The 21,339-nt window shown below is 39.9% G+C and overlaps 1 protein-coding gene across 6 annotated transcripts in view; it reads left to right on the top strand.

The window, feature by feature from the left end:
* Positions 1 to 21,339, top strand: part of ERBIN (erbb2 interacting protein) — a 119,963-nt gene that overhangs the window by 21,886 nt on the left and 76,738 nt on the right. The gene's annotated exons all lie outside the window — the stretch shown is intronic.

Raw genomic sequence — 21,339 nt, 5'->3', positions numbered from 1 at the left:
CTGTCTCCCAGTAATGATGTATCATAGCAAAGTACATGTTTCCACAATGTTGCATAATACATGATTAAGAACTGCTAAACTTTATGCCTATAGCCTATTTATTTATAAAGCCTACAAGCACATTTGATGGAGAAATAAGACAAGGCCTTCTCTTTGGCTCATCCCAGGTTGTGGAATGCTGCCCCTTGGGAAATTAGATTGTCTTTTGGTGACAGTTAAGGTCTGCCTCTTTAGATAGGTTTTTAATATATTTTGGATGATAGCTGTATATTCTTTTTAAGTATAGTTAAACTGTTTGTATAGTTTTTAAATATTTACATATTCTTTTACATTATTTTATATTTATAATTGTTTTTTAACTGTGTAACTTACTGTGGTTTTAGCCAAACTTGTTTTAATCACTGTAAGTCACTTTGGGTCCCTTCATGGGGGGAAATACATCCTAGAAATGAAACAAACAAAAGACTATCTCCCCCCCCCCCAGTTTTTTATTCTTTTCAGTAGGGGTAGGATTATAGAGAAGGGAATTAGAGCTAGGGGGTTGGTATGGATAGAGCAAGGGTAAAATTGCAGAGAGTGAGATAGTACATTTACATCAATTTGTATAATTATACTACAAAGAGAGATAAAAAGAAAGAATTACTCTTGATCAGCTAGGAAATATACTGCAGAGATGCTCCTCAGATGAAGTTTGGGGTGTGTGTCTGCTTTCCCTTGCCCAGTGGGATAAGGGCAAACTTTAGTGCCGTATTTGCTGTGTTTAAAGTGGTAAATTAAAGTAGTGATAGTTGTGTTAGTATTACACAAATTCTAAACTCCATACTAAGTTGATAACTTTGTAGGCCAGCCAGGAAGGTACAGAGAATTCTACACAGGCACAAAAATTACCCAAGCTTTCAAGAGCTTAATCAGGCAAGATGCTAAAAGGGGAAGGAGGGAAAGGCTAGTCTTAACCCCTTATTGTCTATATGTTTGTTTCAGGATGTAACTGCATGAGGAATGCTGAAGACAAGGAAATGAATCTCATCAGGTGGATACAGTGGTATTAGATTTCACCCTGGATACTGTATAGATGATTTATTGGAAACTAGAACTTCCTTGGTTATTTATTTTTTCTACCCCACCTTTCTCCTCCTAGAGGGACTCAAGGCAGCTCACAAATTATGTAAAAATGCAGATGTTAAAACATGACAAATATTAAAACCACAATATTTAAAATAATAAACAAATTCCTTTAAAGCAATTTTTAAAATGCATTTTTAAAAAATGAAGGAATAATTCTCACTTTAGAATTCTTTCCCGAGGAGCACTTTCCATTTTAAAAGCCTGCTTGAAAAGTTAGGCCTTTGCCTGCTGGTGGAAGGACAACAGTAAGGGGGCTGGTCTGGTCTCTCATGTGAGTTCCACAGCGTAGGAGTAGGCATCAAAAAGGCCCTCTCTGATAGCCACTCTCAGCATGTTTGTGAGGGTGCTTAAGTTAAATGAAAGGACTCCCCAAAAGATTTTAAACACCAGAAAAGCTGAGGTGGATAGGTATAGTTTGTCAAATAGCCTGGTGTTCAGAGCTTTATGGGTTAAAAACAGTACTTTGAATTGTGTCCGGAAAGGGACCAGTAACCAGTGAAGCTTTTCTAGGAAGGAGTTTTTCTTATTTATTAACTGGCTGTAGCCAGGAATCTAACTGTAGCATTCTGAACCATTGAAGTTTCTGAACCCTTTCCAAAGACAGTCTCAAGTTGAGCATATTATAATAATGCAAACAAAATGGCACTAAGGTATGTGTCATTGTGACTAGGTTAGACTTCTCAAGGAACAGGTGTAGCTGCTGTGCTAGTTTTAACTGAGCAAACAGCCCAGCTACTGCTGGGACATGGGCATCTGGGCTCAGGGATAAATCCAGGAGCAAACTGAAGCTGTGAACCTGTAAATGTTTATGTTTTAGATAAAGTGTAATACCACACTGTCATATGAGAAGACCAATGTCTGCCTGCAGCATTACTTCCCCATTACATCCTGACTTTTAGCATATCTCATGATAAAAAAATGTACGTTTGAAAGCTGGTGCCCTTTCTTGTGCCTTTTTGGTTTACCTATAAAGATTATCCTTTCAGTCTAGATTTTAAAGTGGGAACTTATCTATTTGAAAATTCCAAACCTTATAGAGCAACTAAAATCCATTCGCATCCTTTACATGGAGGTTCATGTTTAATGGAGCTTTCTTTCTTTACATTTTATCCAAATCTGCATTTGGTGTAGAAGGAAAACCTGTATCTCTATCATGCAAGAGGCATTCCAGAGAGCATTTGGAAGACCATTGTTTATATTGTTTAAGAACAGTTTTGGATAAGTGGTGCGAAGATAGGGTTGCCAGATGTCCGGCAAAAGGAGGACATGTCCTCCTTTTCAGGAGCATGTCCTCCGTCCGTCTGGCAGGACTAAAAAACTCCAAAATGTCCGGCTTTTGTATCTCACCCCACCCCACCCCTCCCTCTTCCCCATCCCCTGCAGCCAAACCTCTCCCTGCTACTTCCTTGGTTGAGGCCCTTGTAAATCCTCCGATTCTTTCAGAGATCGGAGGGAGATAAGGTGGCTTGATTGTTTAGGGCTGTTCCAGCCCCGAGCAATCAATCCCTGGCTTGTGGATGGTTGCTCCTGCCCAGAGCTGAATAAGGCAGGAAGGAGCGAGATGGATGGATGGAAACGGACAAGAGTGAAGTGAGTGTGCAGGAGGGGAGGCTGTTCTGGTGGTGGTTCAAAGCCAGGGAAATAGGGTCTGGTCCGGTCCCTCCTTCTTCCTAAAGCCAGGGAACAGGAGGCTGTTTTATCCCCCCTTCTGCCCTGACCCCCCCCGACCCTGGAGCATGTGCGGAGTGCGTTTCCAGGTCCAGGAGCATATGCAGAGTTATCCCCTATACTTGTGGGAGCTGGAACATACACACACACACACAAAAGCGGATTTCTCTTAGCTTGAGAAATTGCAAAGGGTGGAGAAAATGGCTTTGTGTGTGTGTGTGTGTGTGTGTCTGTCTGAAAATCCATTTTCTCCACCCTTCGCATTTCTCAAGCTGAGAGAAATCCACACCTTCTGTTTTTTTTCCCTGGTTTTTATAAAGTGTTTCAAATCTGTCACACAACTTTTTAAACTTTATTTCACTTTATTATGCTTTTATTAAAATTAAAAAATCAATAAATAAAACAGGGGGATGGGTCTCCATTAAAGGAAGGAATAGATTGTCTCCATTGGTCCTGGGAGCCCAGTAAATGTATATGTAGATTTGTTTTGTTTTGTTTTTATTTTAAAACATTTTTAAAAACATGAAAACATAGTGGCCAGTGGATTCTGAGTTTTGTAGTCCAAAAAATCTAACTTTCCTAGTCTTGACCTTTCAAGACTGAGTAGGTTGAATGGCTATGGTATTGCCCCATGATCAAAAAGCTATTCTCCCCAATACCTAATTCCAAAAGTGACATGCCCCCCACCCTACCCCACCCCGTGTGCAGAGCCTCCCCAATATGTCCTCCTTTGTCCTCCTTTTTGGCTTTCTATGTCCTCCTTTTCGTACACATGTATCTGGGAACCCTATGCGAAGATGAGAAGATTGCTTAACAGAAAAGTTAGCAATATCCAGGGTTTACAATCACACTGAGCTATAGAAAATTTCTAACAGAGGAAAAATCTTTGTTTTCTGACGTACCCTATGTATGGTAAGAAGATTATTCTTGCAGTTAGACTGCAGTAAGCTGCTACGAGTGTATCACAATTTTCTTTAATTTATGCTATGTTATTATCTTTATGAGAAATACACTGGTTGTCTTGAACAAGACAGATACATCTCAGTTTTAATCAGCCAACAGTATTGCAACCAATACTAATATGACTGTTGTTTGTATCAATATGTATATACTGTATGCTTATATTGTTTATGTCCATATATTTTCCCTCAATAATTGTTGAAATTTTTTCTTGTATGGTTGATCTTACATGTCACATCAAATAGTGATTTACAAAGTAAAAGGCATCAACCACAAACTCCCTGTTAACACATGCCAAGGTTTTGCTGTTGGTACACAAATCAATACTAAGTTCAAGCAGGACAACACAGCTGAGCATACATGGCACATTGGAGTTTCAGAGTCCTGATACGTCATAAATGGATCCAGTGCAAATTTCACTTGTGTAAATATGCAAATAAGTTGTTGAATATGTTTGCTGTAGCAAGAACTAATCAAGTTGCAAGAAAATAACTGGCAAGTAGGAAAAGGACTATGGTGGCTTACTTTACCACAAGGAAGCTGTTGCAACTAGAGTAGGCCTATTTGAATCAGTGGAACTTACATAGAGGTCCCCTCACTAAATCTCCACAGATTCACTGGGCCTATTCTAATGTAACTTACAGAGTTTCAGGCAGTTTTTGCCTGGTTATTCATGGTTAGGCATGTATTAACAGTCTGTTTTAAGCCCAAGATTTGATAGCTTGTTTTGGTCATCATTTGCAGGACTGTCTGGTTTGTACTCCAGAACCTCTACACTGATGGAAATGCCCACATTTCAAATGTGTGCAGTATATTATTTAAACATTCCTTAGTGAGTGGGGAAATGTGTCTAGGCAATGTGTAAAATGTAAAACAGATACATATATATTTTAAAAAATAGCTAAGTGTTAGATCTTATCTTTTTAAGAAAAAAAACTGTGAAACTAAACTTGGACAGGAATAGGAGACACAGGAAGATGTCTGGAGATAAACACATTATAGATATGCATATCCTTGTCATAGCTGATTATTTGGAGGTGTGCCTGTGTATCCATTGCTTTGCGTGGCTTCTATTTTTGTAGGGGAAAAGCAAGTTAAAAATAAATAACTTTTCAGTACATTTTTCTCAATGAGGAATCATGAGGCATTTGTACAAAGTGAAGATGAATCATTAAAGCTGCAGAAGCTGCATTCTGCTTCCTAGTGTTATGTCAGAATTTTCTCTGTGGGTAAAGAATACAGAGTGTTCTCAGAGGAAGAATCACTTAAAATTGATGCTTCTTTAGCAGCTAAGAAGAGGACTTACAACAGGGGTCCCACAATCCACAACTTGCCCACATGTTGTTATTTTTTTTATGATAATAATTACATGTTATCAAGTTCATTCTGACTTAAAGCAATCCTTTTCATAGTTTTCTGAACATAAAGTTCTTTGAAGTAGTTTATCAGTCCTTCTTTCCATTTTGGGACTCTGCAATTTGCTCAAGGTTGCCCATACCTCCAAGGAAGCAAAATAGGAAATTGAACTCTCAACCACTGGCTCTGCAACCAGATTCTCCACAGTATTGAACTAGCCAGCCAATTTTTCATATAGCATCTCCTTGTTATGAGCTATATCAGTGATGCCGAATCTTTTTGAGCCCAAGTGCCCAACCTGAATAAATAAATAAATAAAAAACACCCAAAAAACAAAACAAAACCCAGCATGCGGTGAGTGGTGCTGGTGGTGGTGGCGGAAGTGGGAATCCCGGGCATGGAGGTGCCTTCAGACCCCAGTCCGGATCCACTTCCAGTCGTGCCCAACCCCGCCACTATAGCTTGGCCAGCCCACCACCACCAGTGCCAGCTGCTCCGGATCCTGGCCCCACCACCTGTCGGGGCACTAACACTGCAGCTTCCTCCTGAGGTTTAGCTGCCAGGGGTAGCAACCCAGCGACTTATGGCTTGCATGCCCACAGAGAGGGCTCTGTGTGCCAGCTGCGGCACATGTGCCATAGGTCCGCCATCACTGATCTGTATGTTGTGTCTTCATTTGAATACCATAACACTGCTCTCAGCGCAATGCTGACTATCTCCAGTAGTGCGCATGCTTTACAAAAGATTATTATTATGTTTTGCGTAGACTGTTTAAAGCAATTTCTCTGTAATAGACAATGTGCCAGCGTATCTTTGGGGTTGAGAAAACAGTATTGACAGTGGAAAGCATTGAAATGGTATTGATACATTGGCTGAAATTCTGTTGCTTAATGTAGTAAGTCACACTGCAGTAGGACCATTGAATCAGTGGGAATTTGGTGGGTCAGCTCCCTAATAAGTTACATTGATTCAAATGGGGCAACTTTCTTTGTAATTTACTTTAACGTAGTCAGTCACAGCTAGAATAGACTGATTTGAATCAATGGAAGAGTGGCTTACCAAATCCCCACTGATCCAATGCGCCTGTTCTAGTCCCACTTACTATACTATGCAACAGCATTGTAGCTATTGTTTTGCAAAGGATTGTCCAAATAGGCCTTTGTATAACTTGGTTTGTCTCATCCTCCCTCCAACTAATTCACTGTTCTGCGGCTTGTGGCTCACATTTTGGTGTGGGTAGGAGGTGAATTTGTAAGAAAAATATTTATATTTTTATATTTATAAAAATTATTATATATGCCTTTTTTCAACTATTGTGGTTTTCTATATACTCAGAGAAGTTTGAAAATGCTCAGATGGTGATACTCCTGTATATTTTGTGGCTTTAGATCAGTATCCATTTCTTTTAGATGGGTTGTGACCAACATTCTCTCTGATTTTCATCCTCAGCAGGTTTGTTCACAACTAGGGATGGGCCTGAATTAATTCTGACTCCTTCATACGAAATGCCCTCTCCCCGCTCCCCTGGACAAACTGGCCCACTCACATTTCAGTGTGCGCCACTGGGTCCTTCTGCACTGTTCCAATCTGGCAGGAGCTTGGACTGCCCATCCTCGCCTCCTGTGGCAGCCAACCACTCATCAGCTGCACGGACCTGTCCCTGCCCCCTCTGTTTGCCTTATCGGAGTGGTCAGCTGCCAGAGGAGGTGGAAATAGGCAGCCTGAGCTCCTCCTGCAGCATCTCTAGAGAAGAACAACCCTGGCAGCGTGTGATGAAATGTGAGTTAGCCAGCCGGCTTGGGAGGTAGAAATGGAGTATTTTCAAACTGCTCTGAGTACATAGAAAACCACAAGAGTTAAAAAAAACAGGCATATATAATAATTAGCTGTCATGTTTCCAGTCATTATGGTTTACTTTGTATGAAGAGGTCCAAATTAATTCAGACTCATCTCTATTCTCAACTTACACATAATTACCCAGCCCATATAGCATACTTTCGTTTTTCAAGCTGACAGTAACTGGGATGATTGCCTAAATGCATCTCATGATCTCTGAATGCATGAGTCCAGTATAAGCAGCTTATGGTGTATTTTGTGATTTAAAGAATACTGATAGCTCTCTTTAAGCAGATAGAATACAATCCTATTAATCCTGGGTATGTTTTTATTTGTTATTTACCAGATGAATTTTTTTAAAATTAGAATTTCAGAAGAGAAGCCTTGTGAATTTGTGATAGATTAGCTTTTTATTACACCTCTTGCTAATTCCTTGTTGTGTTCCTATGGAACTTCTCTTGTGGCTGATTTGATGTTAATCAGAAGTTGAGAAAGACAAGACTCAGCAGAAGAGACAGTAATGCTAGGGAAAGAGGGAAGACTTAACATGAGACAGTCTGACTCAGTAAAAAAAAAAACCAACAGACTTCTGTTTATAAGGCCACAGCAAAGCTGTTAATGATTTGGAGGCCATTAGTTCATAGGCTGGGCATAAGTCAGAAATGACTTGAAAACACATAACAAAAATAAACTGCCACCTCACTGCATGCTGGGACCAGTTCTATTTTCAAATGTTACGGGTGTTCATACAGTGACCAGTCTGCATGCAGGTTAAAGGATGGATTTGGCCTCATTCCAGTTGGAACCAGTAAATATGTCCCCTCCCTGCAGAGACTTCTAGAGCTAGATGGTGGTCCAAAGTAGAAAAATTCAGTTATATCATGGCAGGACCAATTCATTGTGTTTATAATCTGGTTTAACACATTTACCCCTCTCCCTTGTTTTTATTCATCTTGATTTAGGCCAGCATTTACACTAGAAATGTTAGGCAAATGTTTCTGTGCTAATAAATGAACACTTGCCTCACTGATCAGTGAGAATTCAAGAGTGAAAGATACTTCAAGTAAAAATGATTGTGACAATAAAAAACATTTTCCTGGTTCTTTCTTTGAATTATTACTCTACAAGTGAACCACTCTGGTACATGAGATGTATTTGTGAGCACATGAGGAAGTAATTGTAATGCAAACAAATACATATGGAATTGTTTTCCAGAATGGTGATGGAATATTTTCAGCCATTTCAGTTACGAGAACTCTTAACAGGTAACCTAGCATTCAGCTGATCCTTACCTCCAGATCAGGCTGATATTTCCTTTATAATCAGCTGCTTTGGCTCCATGGTAGTATGAGAAACACTGTTGTTTTAAACCAACTTTCATATAGTGATTTTCCCCCTGCAAGTTTTTATGCTGGTGGTTACATTTTATTCTGTTTTGCATCTCACTGATGTTTTATGTTGTGTAGCCTTGCTTGGAAACATAAATTAGAATGCTAATTCAATTCCTGACTAATCTGTCTTTATTTCTTAAAAATAAATTGGAACAAGTTTGTCAGTACAGTATTTCTAGGAATTGTTATTAATGAAGCTGTTTTTGCAGTTCCCATGCAAAAAGAGAGCCACACAAGGCAAAACTTAACACTTCTTTTACTCTTTTTTTCAGCATCCCTCCCACGGGCTTTACTACTTTAAGCCATTACAGGAAATGGGAGGCCTATGCATACCTCTCACATTCCTGTTCAGGTCTTGAGGAACTTATGTGTGCTCAGATTGGGAGGAAGGAAAATAGGGCTATATGTCCTATGAGGATCGATTTGTCTGAGTGCTGCAGCTGTGGCAGATTAGACTGAGCCCTGTGTATTTTTTAAAGAGAGGATTTATTTTTAAAGCAAATTGACTAATGAAAACAGTTTTTTAATAGTAGAAAGGAAGCTTTTATGAAGATACAGGAAATTGAACTTTGAATGCAGTTAGTAAGGCACAGAGTTCAGAAGTGAGTTAAAACAGTAGTTGTAATCCAAAAAGCAGAGGAGGAAACTTCTAGATGTAGCTGGAAAGAATACTTCCTAAATATTGAAAAGGGGAAGATGTTATGATTTCAGTTTCCTATGTAATTGTTTCTTGCTGGCTTTTGGTTTAATACAGTGGTCCCCAACCTTAGGCCACCAGATGTTCTTGGACTACACCTCCCAGAAGCCTTCACCACCACCTCTGTTGGCCAGGATTTCTGGGAGTTGACGAACATCTGGAGGCCCAAGGCTGGGGACCACAATGCTCAAAAGGAGGCCTCTCTGGGTTCAGTAGAGCCTACTCCCAGGTATGTGTTATTAAGATGGCAACCTAAAAGTGATTTGGGGATTGTCTTTTAATCTTTGCTGTTTTATTTTGAGGTTTGAATCATAAGTCCAGTATGTGCTACTAATAAAGAACAGGAGCAAAGTCTAATAATTTTGGGGAGATGAGAAATACTCTTAAATAAAAAACAGTTAGATAATATTCTGTCAAAGTTAATTGGGCCATTAGCAGGTGAATGTAATAAGGAGTAAAGTAAAATGGCCACAATTGAAAAACCATTGTGAGGTATTGTAATAGAGGTAATAGCTCATCTTGTTGCTTAGGGAGGACATTTCCACAAAACTTAGTGTAGAGATCATAGATGGAAAAAGAATGAAGCCAGAACTATTTTATTTAAAATAATAGTAAATTAATGAAACTCAACCTTCCAGAGTTCCTACTTTCAAACTATTTGTGTTTATCAGCCGCCTAGAGTGGTCCGAGCTGACTAGATAGGCGGGATATTAAATAAATAAATAAATAAATAAATAAATAAATAAATAAATAAATAAATAAATAAATAAATAAATAAATAAATAAATAAATAAATAAAATTATTGAGGCTCAAAGCTTCTATTGAAGCATTGGCGCTCTCTGTCTTTGTTTTGTTCAGAAGACATGTTGGCTTAATTCGGATGAATCCCTATGCTGGGATAGGTCTTTTGTATTTACCGTATATGAAAGAACAAAAGAGACTCTTATTTTGTTTTCATGTTCTATCATTGATTCTTGAAACAAAGCCTCTCTAAAGCATTAATGATTTATGAAAAATGGATGCATGAAGGTTTCATGTTTCTTTTTTCGTGTAAGATATAAATCATTGCGATCATAATGATGAAGTGGTATTTGTGATGTTGTTTTGTTCTGTTCGTGTTATTTGCCATTTAGTCATGGGACTTTTGTATTTCTTTGTCTTCATTGCCCAGAATTCACCAGGATTACCCCTAGTCAGAATTTTGGTAATCTTAGCCAATAAATCAAAATCCTCACAGGAGTGTTCGGTTATGCAAAAGTGGAGAATGCATACTTTGTCAGCCATTTTGTTCCTGTGAAGAAGACAGAGAAGATGGATGGGAGTGGCTGAATTACCTGGGAGTTGCAAGGGATTAAAGACCTAGTTGTGTTTTTTTTAAAAGACACCCTGTACAGAGCCTAATAGGTAGAGAGGCTATCGATTCCATAATCCCTTGCATCTCACTATGAATTAGTGATCTATTATTAGGTCCAAAAGGACTTGTCATTAAGAGTTTTGATCAAGTCTTGCAAGCTAAACTGCTTAGCTTCTTTTCTTGAGTTAATCCATCTCTTCTTTGGTGGTCTTCTTTTTCTAGCAATTCCTTTCTAGTGAGTTTTGTGTTCTCCTGAAAAGTGTTCCCTTAACTGTACATGCTCCCCTGATTAGTTTTGCTGATTATACATGCTGTGGCCAATCTAATTAGTTGACAACTGCTTTTCATCAGGGGGTCATTATAAATAATAATATTCATGTGCAATCAAGTCAGTTCTGATTTATGGTGGCGACTTTTCAGGGTTTCCCATGTAGAAAATACTCAAGAGGTAGTACGGACACCCTAGGACTGTGCAGCTTGCCCAAGGCCGCACAGGCTGGCTGTGCTCGCAGGAGGCATAGTGGGGAATTGAGCTCCCAACCTCTGATTTTTTCAGTCAGTTATCTAAACTGTTGAGCTATCCAGCCAGCTATCCCCATTTCCTTTTGCATGTCAAGAGAATGCTGAAACCAGTTTGCATCTTTGGCAAAGAGACTCTTCTCTTACAGCAGATTGGTCTTGCGGTCCTAGCCACACTCTCAGAATGGATATTGCAGTGGCTCCCTGTTTTCCTAATTTCAAGAGGACAGATTAGTCTGAAAGTGGTCTGTATTGAGCTGATGACATTTTGACTCCAAAATGAAAGTGGTTTTTTTAAATGTTGATCACGAAAAGCATTTTTATATTTGTCATATCTAATCTGTTTGTTAGAACAGATATTTCTAATCTGGGGCTTCTGCAGAACTTCTGATTGATATTGTAAAGAGATGTAATTTATTATAGGCATTCTTTTTTCAGCTATGTCTAATAAGGAAATTTTAGAACTTTTGGGTGTAGATATTCTTTATATTGATTTTGATGTTGGTAGCACAGCTTGCATTGTTGCAAAATTATGTTCTGGGTTTATTCAAGTAAGATACGGTACATGTTGACTTTTAAGACTTGTTTGGTTTTCACTGAGGAAAAGTTAGCGTCATCTAGAATCTCACTTCAGATTGAGACTACATTTACAAGAACATATCTGGGAGAAAGATCATAGGATAGTCTCCTGTGCAAATTACTAATTTTCATAAATCTAAAACATTTTTCATGCAGTGGAGATTGTTCATTCCTCTGAATCCATATTTGTCTGAAACGGGACATTAATGATTTATGAACTCCCTTCTGTTCCCTGCTCCAGCAAAGTTTTACCACCTCCAAAAATGACCCTTGTATGAAATAAAGGTAAAGGTAAAGGTTCCCCTTGACAATTTTTTGTCCAGTCGTGTTCGACCCTAGGGGGGGGGTGCTCATCCCTGTTTCCAAGCCATAGAGCCAGCGTTTGTCTGAAGACAATCTTCCGTGGTCACATGGCCAGTGCGACTTAGACACGGAACGCTGTTACCTTCCCACGGAGTGGTCCCTATTTATCTACTTGCATTTGCATTCTTTCGAACCGCTAGGTTGGCGGGAGCTGGGACAAGCGACGGGCGCTCACTCCGTTGCGTGGATTCGATCTTACGACTGCTTGGTCTTCTGACCTTGCACAGCACAGGCTTCTGCGGTTTAGCCCACAGCGCCACCACGTCCCTTCTTGTATGACATATTTCTCTGTATAACTTACCACATTTTAAAAAGCTGCACATGCTACATGTTGTGAGACCAGATTAAACAAAGCTGAATTATTTTATCTATCACATTATCAAGCTGTCTCATTTTGATCTCTTAATAGTATTACAACAAATCCCTTATCCATGATGGAATTAGTCATTAATCTTACTACTGGGATTTAAATGCTTCTTTTCTTTTGCTAGCCAGACTCTGATACATATTTGGTAGTTAGACCATTAAAAAAAAGGTAGGGTGGGAAAAGGAACCTGTTGCAATCTGTCCTGAAAGCATGCATAAACCTATATGATTCAATACAGATAACACTAAAGAAATTAAACTGTTGCAATTCTTCCAAATCCATTTCAGTCTGGATTCAGCCCTGGTTTTGGAACTGAAATATTCTTTAATAGGGCTTCCAAGAATATTCAAATTTATATCACACCAAGGGAATGCAGGAAGTTTCAAAGTTGGAGAATCTGTACTTCTAACATTATTATTATAATGATTATATTATATGGCTGATCAGATTTGTTATTTCACACTTCCATATACTGCTGTTAATAATTATGTATCTCTAGACATTTAATTCAATTGAAGAACTACAGATATTGCTCATTTTGTCTACAACACTGAGTTGTGATTTTATAGTAATCTATATAATGTGAATAATCTATACAGAACCCAGTGTAACCTTATAACATTGAGACTCCAGTGCAAGAAATGTTGGACCCTATTTACAATTTTTTTTAAAAAATGAATATGCTATCTCATAATACAGAACTAAGAATTAATAATCTCTATTCCATAATTAGGCCTTTGAGCAATAACATAATTTCAGATTAAGACTAATATCACATAACACATTTAATACAAAAAGTGTTTTAACAATAAGTATTTTAAAAATCTGATTTAAATAAAAAATCTGGTATACATTTTTAAAAATCTAGCTTTTGTCATTGGTTTAATGCACTTTTATCCCATGGGGTTCTGTCTTGTTCTCTATGTTTAACATATTTCTGTTAGTTGACATTTATTTTATCTCCAAAATACATTGCTGAGCTATGTAAATAGATAGATAGATAGATAGATAGATAGATAGATAGATAGATAGATAGATACATACATACATACATACATACATACATACATACATATACAAATATGTATAAAATATGTATTTTAAAAAACAAGTAATCCTTACAACAGTTTTATAATGGCTGAAAGCAGCAATAAAGATAAAATAATGAAAAGCCAAAACCAAACTGGGAATCAATCAATGAAATAAAACATTGTTATTTAAAAGGAAATATTTTTATTAGTTTAGCTGTGTCTGTGTAGAGTCACCCTTCAGAACATGAGAGAGAGAGAGAGAGAAAGAGAGAGAGTTGTGATAGCAGACCAGACCCACCAATCTACAATGCACACACTGGTACTCAACATGTAGATCACCACTCAAAGAACAAGTACTTTCATGTAGAAGATGTTGGACATTCAAGTAACCTACTTCCAAACATGTAAAATGTATTGGACACCGATGTGAAATTATCCACTGATAGAGGCACCTGAAGATCTGATAAGGTTTATTAGGCATATCTTTTGGGAACTATAATCCACTTGATTCAGCATTGACACTGACAACACGGGTGGCCTCAGTTATCTGTACAGTGGTGCCTCGACTTATGAACGTTTTGACTTGCAACCATTTCGATTTACGACCAGCTCGGGCCGCAAAATTTTGCTTCTACTTGCGACTGGAGCTTTGAGTTACAACCAGAAAAAGGCAGGGGGGAAAGGCAGGGAATTAAAATTGTTAACCGTTGGTGGTGAAGAGGCTGCTTCTTTGTAGCTCTTTCGCCCCAGCAGTTAGAGAGTGTGCGTTCAGAGGAGGCTTTGGAGGTTTCTGTGCTGTGATGGGTCTTGCAGTGTTTGTTTGCTTTTTTGTTGTTCTTTTCCCCCCCGGCTGGAATGGATCAATCACGTTTCCGATAGGTCTTGCAGTCATTGTTTCCTCTTTGGCGGGGTTTTTTCACGTTTCCGATGGGTCTTGCAGTCTTTGTTTGCTTTCTGGTTTTTCCCCCTGTCTTTCTAATGGGTCTTGCAGTCTTTGTTTGCTTTTTGGTGTCTTTTTTTTCTGGCCAGAACGGATCAATCACATTTCTGATGGGTCTTGCAGTGTTTGTTTGCTTTTTGGTGTTTTTTCCCCTTGGCCGGAATGGCTCAATCGTGTTTCCGATGGGTCTTGCAGTCTTTGTTTGCTTTTCTCTGTGTTTTTCCCCACAGCTGGAACAGATCAATTGCGTTTCCGATGGGTTTTGCAGTGCTTTTTGTTTTTCCGTGGGCTTTTCTCCCTGACCAGAATGGATTAATGGGGTTTCAATGTATTCCTATGGGAAATGGTTCTTTGAGTTAGGACCAGTTTGAGTCATGACCATCTTCCAGAACCAATTATGTTCATAACTCAAGGCACCACTGTATTCTGATACTCTCCTGTATAGATTACTGTGATGTGCTGTATGTTTGCACCTCTATACAGGGTTTAGAAATAGGACTGCAAGTTTGTTAATTGGGATGATATTTTGAATATATTATGCCAGTGCATAGTCACAAATCTCCTATTTTACAGTTCAGTATGATGACCACACAGATATGAATACATGCATGTGGAGAAATAAGTGTTACATGCTATCAGGATACCTCTGCCTATGGGATCCATTCATGGTGATTGCACTTATAACATGTATGTGTTACATGATAAATAATTTTAGCATTTGTATGAAAACCAGTGCAGCTCATTTGAAAGAGAGCAATGACATTGTATATGTGTTGAAACTGAAGCCTTGCTGGTTAATTTGAGAGTTTGTTAAATATAATGCTTTGTGATAACCAGTACTGCTGTCGCTCACAGAACTTCCATAGAAGGAACATGCTCTATTACAATATTCATTTGTGTATATAATTATAATTGTGTTTGTAGGTTTAGATGAGGTAGCCATGTTTGTCCATGCAAGCATATCAGGCAAAATCCAAAGAAACCAAACAAACAAACAAAAAAGAGACACAAAAATGTGGCACCTTAAAGACTATTGTTTCTTAATGTGAGCTTTTGTGGGCAAGTCCAGTTCATCAGCTTCTTCATGGATTGCTGCCTTGTCGTGGCGAAGGGGCTTGAGTAACTCAGAGAAACTATGGGCTATGCCGTGCAGGGACACCCAAGACGGACAGGACATAGTGGAGAGTTCCGACTAAACGCAATCCACCTGGAGTAGGAAATGGCAAGCCACTCCAGTATCTTTGCCAAGAACGCCCCATGATCAGAAACAAAAGGCTAAAAGATATGACGCTGGAAGATGGGCCCCTCAGGTCGGAAGGCGTCCAACATGCTACTGAGGAAGAGCGGAGGACAAGTACAAGTAGCTCCAGAGCTAATGAAGTGGTTGGGCCAAAGCCGAAAGGACGCTCAGCTGTGGACGTGCCTGGAAGTGAAAGGAAAATCCAATGCTGCAAAGAAAAATACTGCATAGGAAACTGGAATGTAAGATCTCTGAACATTGGGAAGCTGGAGGTGGTCAAACAGGAGATGGCAAGAATAAACATCGACATCCTGGGCATCAGTGAACTAAAATGGACAGGAATGGGCGAATTCAGCTCAGATGATTATCATATCTACTATTGTGGACAAGAATCCCGTAGAAGGAATGGAGTAGCCCTCATAGTCAACAAAAGAGTGGGAAAAGCTGTAATGGGATACAATCTCAAAAATGATAGAATGATGTCAATACGAATCCAAGGCAGACCATTCAACATCACAATAATCCAAGTTTATGCACCAACCAGCATTGCTGAGGAGACTGAAATTGAACAATTCTATGAAGATTTACAACACCTTCTAGAACTGACACCAAAGAAAGATGTTCTTCTCATTCTAGGGGACTGGAATGCTAAAGTAGGGAGCCAAGAGATAAAAGGAACAACAGGGAAGTTTGGCCTTGGAGTTCAGAACGAAGCAGGACAAAGGCTAATAGAGTTTTGTCAAGAGAGTAAGCTGGTCATCACAAACTCTCTTTTCCAACAACACAAGAGGCGACTCTATACATGGAAATCACCAGACGGGCAATATCGAAATCAGATTGATTATATTCTCTGCAGCCAAAGATGGAGAAGCTCTATACAGTCAGCAAAAACAAGACCTGGAGCTGACTGCGGTTCTGATCATCAGCTTCTCATAGCAAAATTCAAGCTTAGACTGAAGAGATTAGGAAAAACCACTGGGCCACTCAGGTATAATCTAAACCAAATCCCTTATGAATACACAGTGGAAGTAAAGAACAGATTTAAGGAACTAGATTTGGTGGACAGAGTGCCTGAAGAACTTTGGATAGAGGCTCGTAACATTGTCCAGGAGGCAGCAACGAAAACCATCCCAAAGAAAAGGAAATGCAAGAAAGCAAAGTGGCTGTCCAACGAGGCCTTAGAAATAGCAGAGAGGAGAAGGGAAGCAAAATGCAAGGGAGATAGGGAAAGTTACAGAAACTTGAATTCAGACTTCCAAAGAATAGCAAGGAGAGACAAGAGGGCCTTCTTAAATGAACAATGCAAAGAAATAGAGGAAGATAACAGAAAAGGAAAGACCAGAGATCTGTTCAGGAAAATTGGACATATTAGAGGAACATTTTGCGCAAAGATGAACATGATAAAAGACAAAAATGGGTGGGACCTAACAGAAGCAGAAGACGTCAAGAAGAGGTGGCAAGAATACACAGAGGAATTATATCAGAAAGATTTGGATATCCCGGACAACCCAGACAATGTAGTTGCTGACCTTGAGCCAGACATCCTGGAGAGCGAAGTCAAGTGGGCCGTAGAAAGCCTGGCTAACAACAAGGCCAGTGGAGGTGATGGCATTCCAGTTGAACTATTTAAAATCTTGAAAGATGATGCTGTTAAGGTGCTACATTCAATATGCCAGCAAGTTTGGAAAACTCAACAGTGGCCAGAGGATTGGAAAAGATCAGTCTACATCCCAATCCCAAAGAAAGGCAGTGCTAAAGAATGCTCCAACTACCGTACAATTGCACTCATTTCGCACGCTAGCAAGGTTATGCTCAAAATCCTACAAGGTAGGCTTCAGCAGTATGTGGACCGAGAACTCCCAGAAGTACAAGCTGGATTCCGAAGAGGCAGAGGAACTCGAGACCAAATTGCTAACTTGCGCTGGATTATGGAGAAAGCCAGAGAGTTCCAGAAAAATATCTACTTCTGCTTCATTGACTATGCGAAAGCCTTTGACTGTGTGGACCACAGCAAACTATGGCAAGTTCTTAAAGAAATGGGAGTGCCTGACCACTTTATCTGTCTCCTGAGAAACCTATATGTGGGACAGGAAGCAACAGTTAGAACTGGTCATGGAACAACTGAGTGGTTCAAAATTGGGAAAGGAGTACGGCAAGGCTGTATATTGTCCCCCAGCTTATTTAACTTATATGCAGAATACATCATGCGGAAGGCTGGACTGGAAGAAACCCAAGCCGGAATTAAGATTGCCGGAAGAAATATCAACAACCTCCGATATGCAGATGATACCACTCTGATGGCAGAAAGTGAGGAGGAATTAAAGAACCTTGTAATGAGAGTGAAAGAGGAGAGTGCAAAAAACGGTCTGAAACTCAACATCAAAAAAACTAAGATCATGGCCACTGGTCCCATCACCTCCTGGGAAATAGAAGGGGAAGATATGGAGGCAGTGTCAAATTTTATCTTCCTGGGCTCCATGATTACTGCAGATGGAGACAGCAGCCCTGAAATTAAAAGGCGCCTTCTTCTTGGGAGGAAAGCGATGACAAATCTGGACAGCATCTTGAAAAGCAGAAACATCACCTTGCCAACAAAAGTCCGAATAGTCAAAGCTATGGTTTTTCCTGTCGTGATGTATGGAAGTGAGAGCTGGACCATAAAGAAAGCAGACCGCCGAAGAATTGATGCCTTTGAATTGTGGTGCTGGAGGAGGCTCTTGAGAATCCCCTGGACTGCAAGGAGAACAAACCTATCAGTTCTAAAGGAAATCAACCCTGAGTGCTCACTGGAAGGACAGATCCTGAAGCTGAGGCTCCAGTACTTTGGCCATCTAATGAGAAGAAAAGACTCCCTGGAAAAGACCCTGATGTTGGGAAAGTGTGATGGCAAGAGGAGAAGGGGACGACCGAGGATGAGATGGCTGGACAGTGTCTGTGAAGCAACCAACATGAACCTGACACAACTCCGGGAGGCAGTAGAAGACAGGAGGGCCTGGCGTGCTCTGGTCCATGGGGTCACGAAGAGTCGGACATGACTAAACGACTAAACACACACACCACTTCATCAGACATATGAAACAAAATGAAATAATGGATGAAATATCAATTTTACAAGTAGAACATTCTAAGTATTCATTGGCTGTAAGAGTCGGATGTCTGGTACATCTCACATGCAGTAATTTATGACCTATATTTGGTATTGGGTTCTATTGTAAATATTCCTACAGGAGACAGAAAACAGATACAGTGGTGCCTCAACTTATGACCTTAATTGGTTCCGGAACTCTAACTGTAACTTGAAATGGTTGTAAGTCGAAGCACTATTTCCCATTGAGGTGCATTGAAATGCAATTAATCTGTTCTGGCCGAAGAAAAAAATAACCCAAACAATCACTGCAAGACCCATCGGAAACGTGATTAATCTGTTCTGGCCAAAGGGGGGGGGGAGGAAAAGAAAGCAAACCGTGCAAGACCCATCAGAAATGCAAAAAAGCAAAGCAGAAAGCAAACGAAGCATGCAAGACCCATCGGAAATGCAAAAAAGCAAAGCAGAAAGCAAGCGAAGCGTGCAAGACCCATTGGAAATGAAAAAAAGCAAAGCAGAAAGCAAGCAAAGCATGCAAGACCCATCGGAAATGCAAAAGAAAGCAAGCGAAGCATGCAAGACCCATCAGAAATGGGGAAAAAAGCCAAAGCAAGCAAACCCCCCAAGACCCATTGGAAATGGGAGAAAAACACAAAAAACAGACAACCTCCCCAAGACCCATCACAGCACATAAACATAACCACCCCAGCCGAAAACCATGCTGCAAAACCCACCCAGAACAGTTTTTAAAAAGCAGAAAGCAGCACCTTACCTTACCAGGCACTCCGAAGCCTCCTCTGATCGCACTCACTCTAACCGTTGGGGCAAAAGACCTACAAAAAAACAGCCTCTTTGCCTGCCAACTGTTAGCAATTTGAATTTCCTGCCTTTTCCCCTTGTCTTTTTCTGTTTGTAACTGGAAGCTCTGGTCCGAAATCAAAGCAAAATTTTGTAGCTGGAGCTGGTCTTAACTCGAAATGGTTGTAAGTCGGGACATTCGTAAGTCAAGGCACCACTGCACCAGCATGAGCAAAGAGGAGTGGGGAGAGAAGGGGTATGGGGACTGAGGATTCAGTTAAAAACTCAAGGCGGGGGGAAATATACAAAAGTAAAAGAAGATAGCAGAGGAACCATGTGTGTTAATGTAGGGAATATTGACAGTTTTTACCTTTGAGTCTTGTGATGGGAGATGGGTTTGGCAGTTGTAAAGTAGCAGTAAAGAATAGCATAAACATTACATTTTAAAATGACTTTAAAAACCTAGGCTTATATTCAATCCGTTTATATGGGTGTCCATCATGTGTGCTGCGGATTAAACCGGAGAAGCCTCTGTGCTGCAAGTTCAGAAGACCTGCAGTTGTAAGATCGAATCCCCGCATCGGAGTGATCCCCTGTCGCTTGTCCCAGCTCCCGCCAACCTAGCAGTTCAAAAGCATACAAAATGCGAGTAGATAAATAGGTACCACCACGGTGGGAAGGTAATGGTGTTCCGTGTATAGTAGTGCTAGCCACATGACCACGGAAGATTGTCTTCTGACAAATGCTAGCTCTATGAGTTGAAAACAGAGATGAGCACTGCCCCCTAGTCGGACACAACTGGACAAATTGTCAAGGGGAACCTTTACCTTTACCATGTGTATAAATTTTATCTTAGCTGTTTCTCTCCGCCTTCTTGATTTGTATTGATTCCAAAATAGTGACTCTCAAATCTTCTATGGCGTGTCCTGGTAAACTGAAATGGTTGTAGACAGGTTTCTGTGTATTGTGGTTTCTGATGTCCCATTTGTGACCGTTGATATGTTGCCATAAAGATTGTCCTGTTTGTCCTATGTAGAGGGGCATTATTAGCAAAAGAGGGCATAGATCGCATTAGCTGAGGAGCAAGTGAATGTGCCTTTGATATTGAGTGTGGCATTATTAGGTCCTGTAATTGTGTTGCCAGAATAGAATAATTTTGTTTGTAAGTATAGCTGAAAAAACTTTTCCCCTTGCAGAACAACATTGCACACTATTTTCTGTGTGGAATGGTATTTATAAAGTGTCTTGAACATGCCATTTTTACAGCAGTATTTTTCTAAGGGTCTCATTTTTTAAAATTTTATTTATTTTTGGACTTATATACCGCCCCATAGCGCTACAAGCACTCTCCGGGCGGTTTACAATTTTAATTATACAGGCTACACATTGCTCCCCCAGCAAGCTGGGTACTCATTTTACCGACCTCGGAAGGATAGAAGGCTGAGTCAACCTTGAGCCGGCTAACTGGGATTTGAACCCCAGGTCGTGAGCACAGTTTTAGCTGCAGTACAGCGTTTTAACCACTGCGCCACGAGGCTCTTATACATCCAGGGCTTTTTTTGTAACCACTAAAAACAAAATAACTATTACATTTGCTGGATTTAAAAATGCATATAGCTAAAACTATGTAGATGGGCATTTCAGCTACTTACATAACTCTCAAATTTGTGATGAACTGATCCTTTCAGATAAAATATTTAATAAATACAATCCTCAAATTCCTCTTACGTAGCTGTTGAGAAGGCGTAACATTTGGAGGTAAATTGCCTCAAGGTAAGACATCCCTCTAGACATTATCTGTTTCACACTAAGTCATGCGACTTGGTATACAACAGATTATTTACAGTATATGGAAATTCCTTGAGATAATTTGCTTTTCAAAGCCATGCTGTTGTGTCTCACCAATGTAAGTAGGCAAGAGGATATTTTCCCTTGTTATATAGTTTATAGTAATCTGGATGCCTGAAACTACTGATGGTGGGAATCCATTAAAGAGTGAAAGGAGGGAGGAAGGGCAGGAGGAGGAGAT

The sequence above is a fragment of the Pogona vitticeps genome, chromosome 2 (genome assembly GCF_051106095.1).
Source record: "Pogona vitticeps strain Pit_001003342236 chromosome 2, PviZW2.1, whole genome shotgun sequence".
NCBI lineage: Eukaryota > Metazoa > Chordata > Lepidosauria > Squamata > Agamidae > Pogona > Pogona vitticeps.
This window is presented reverse-complemented; position numbering and strand designations above follow the sequence as displayed.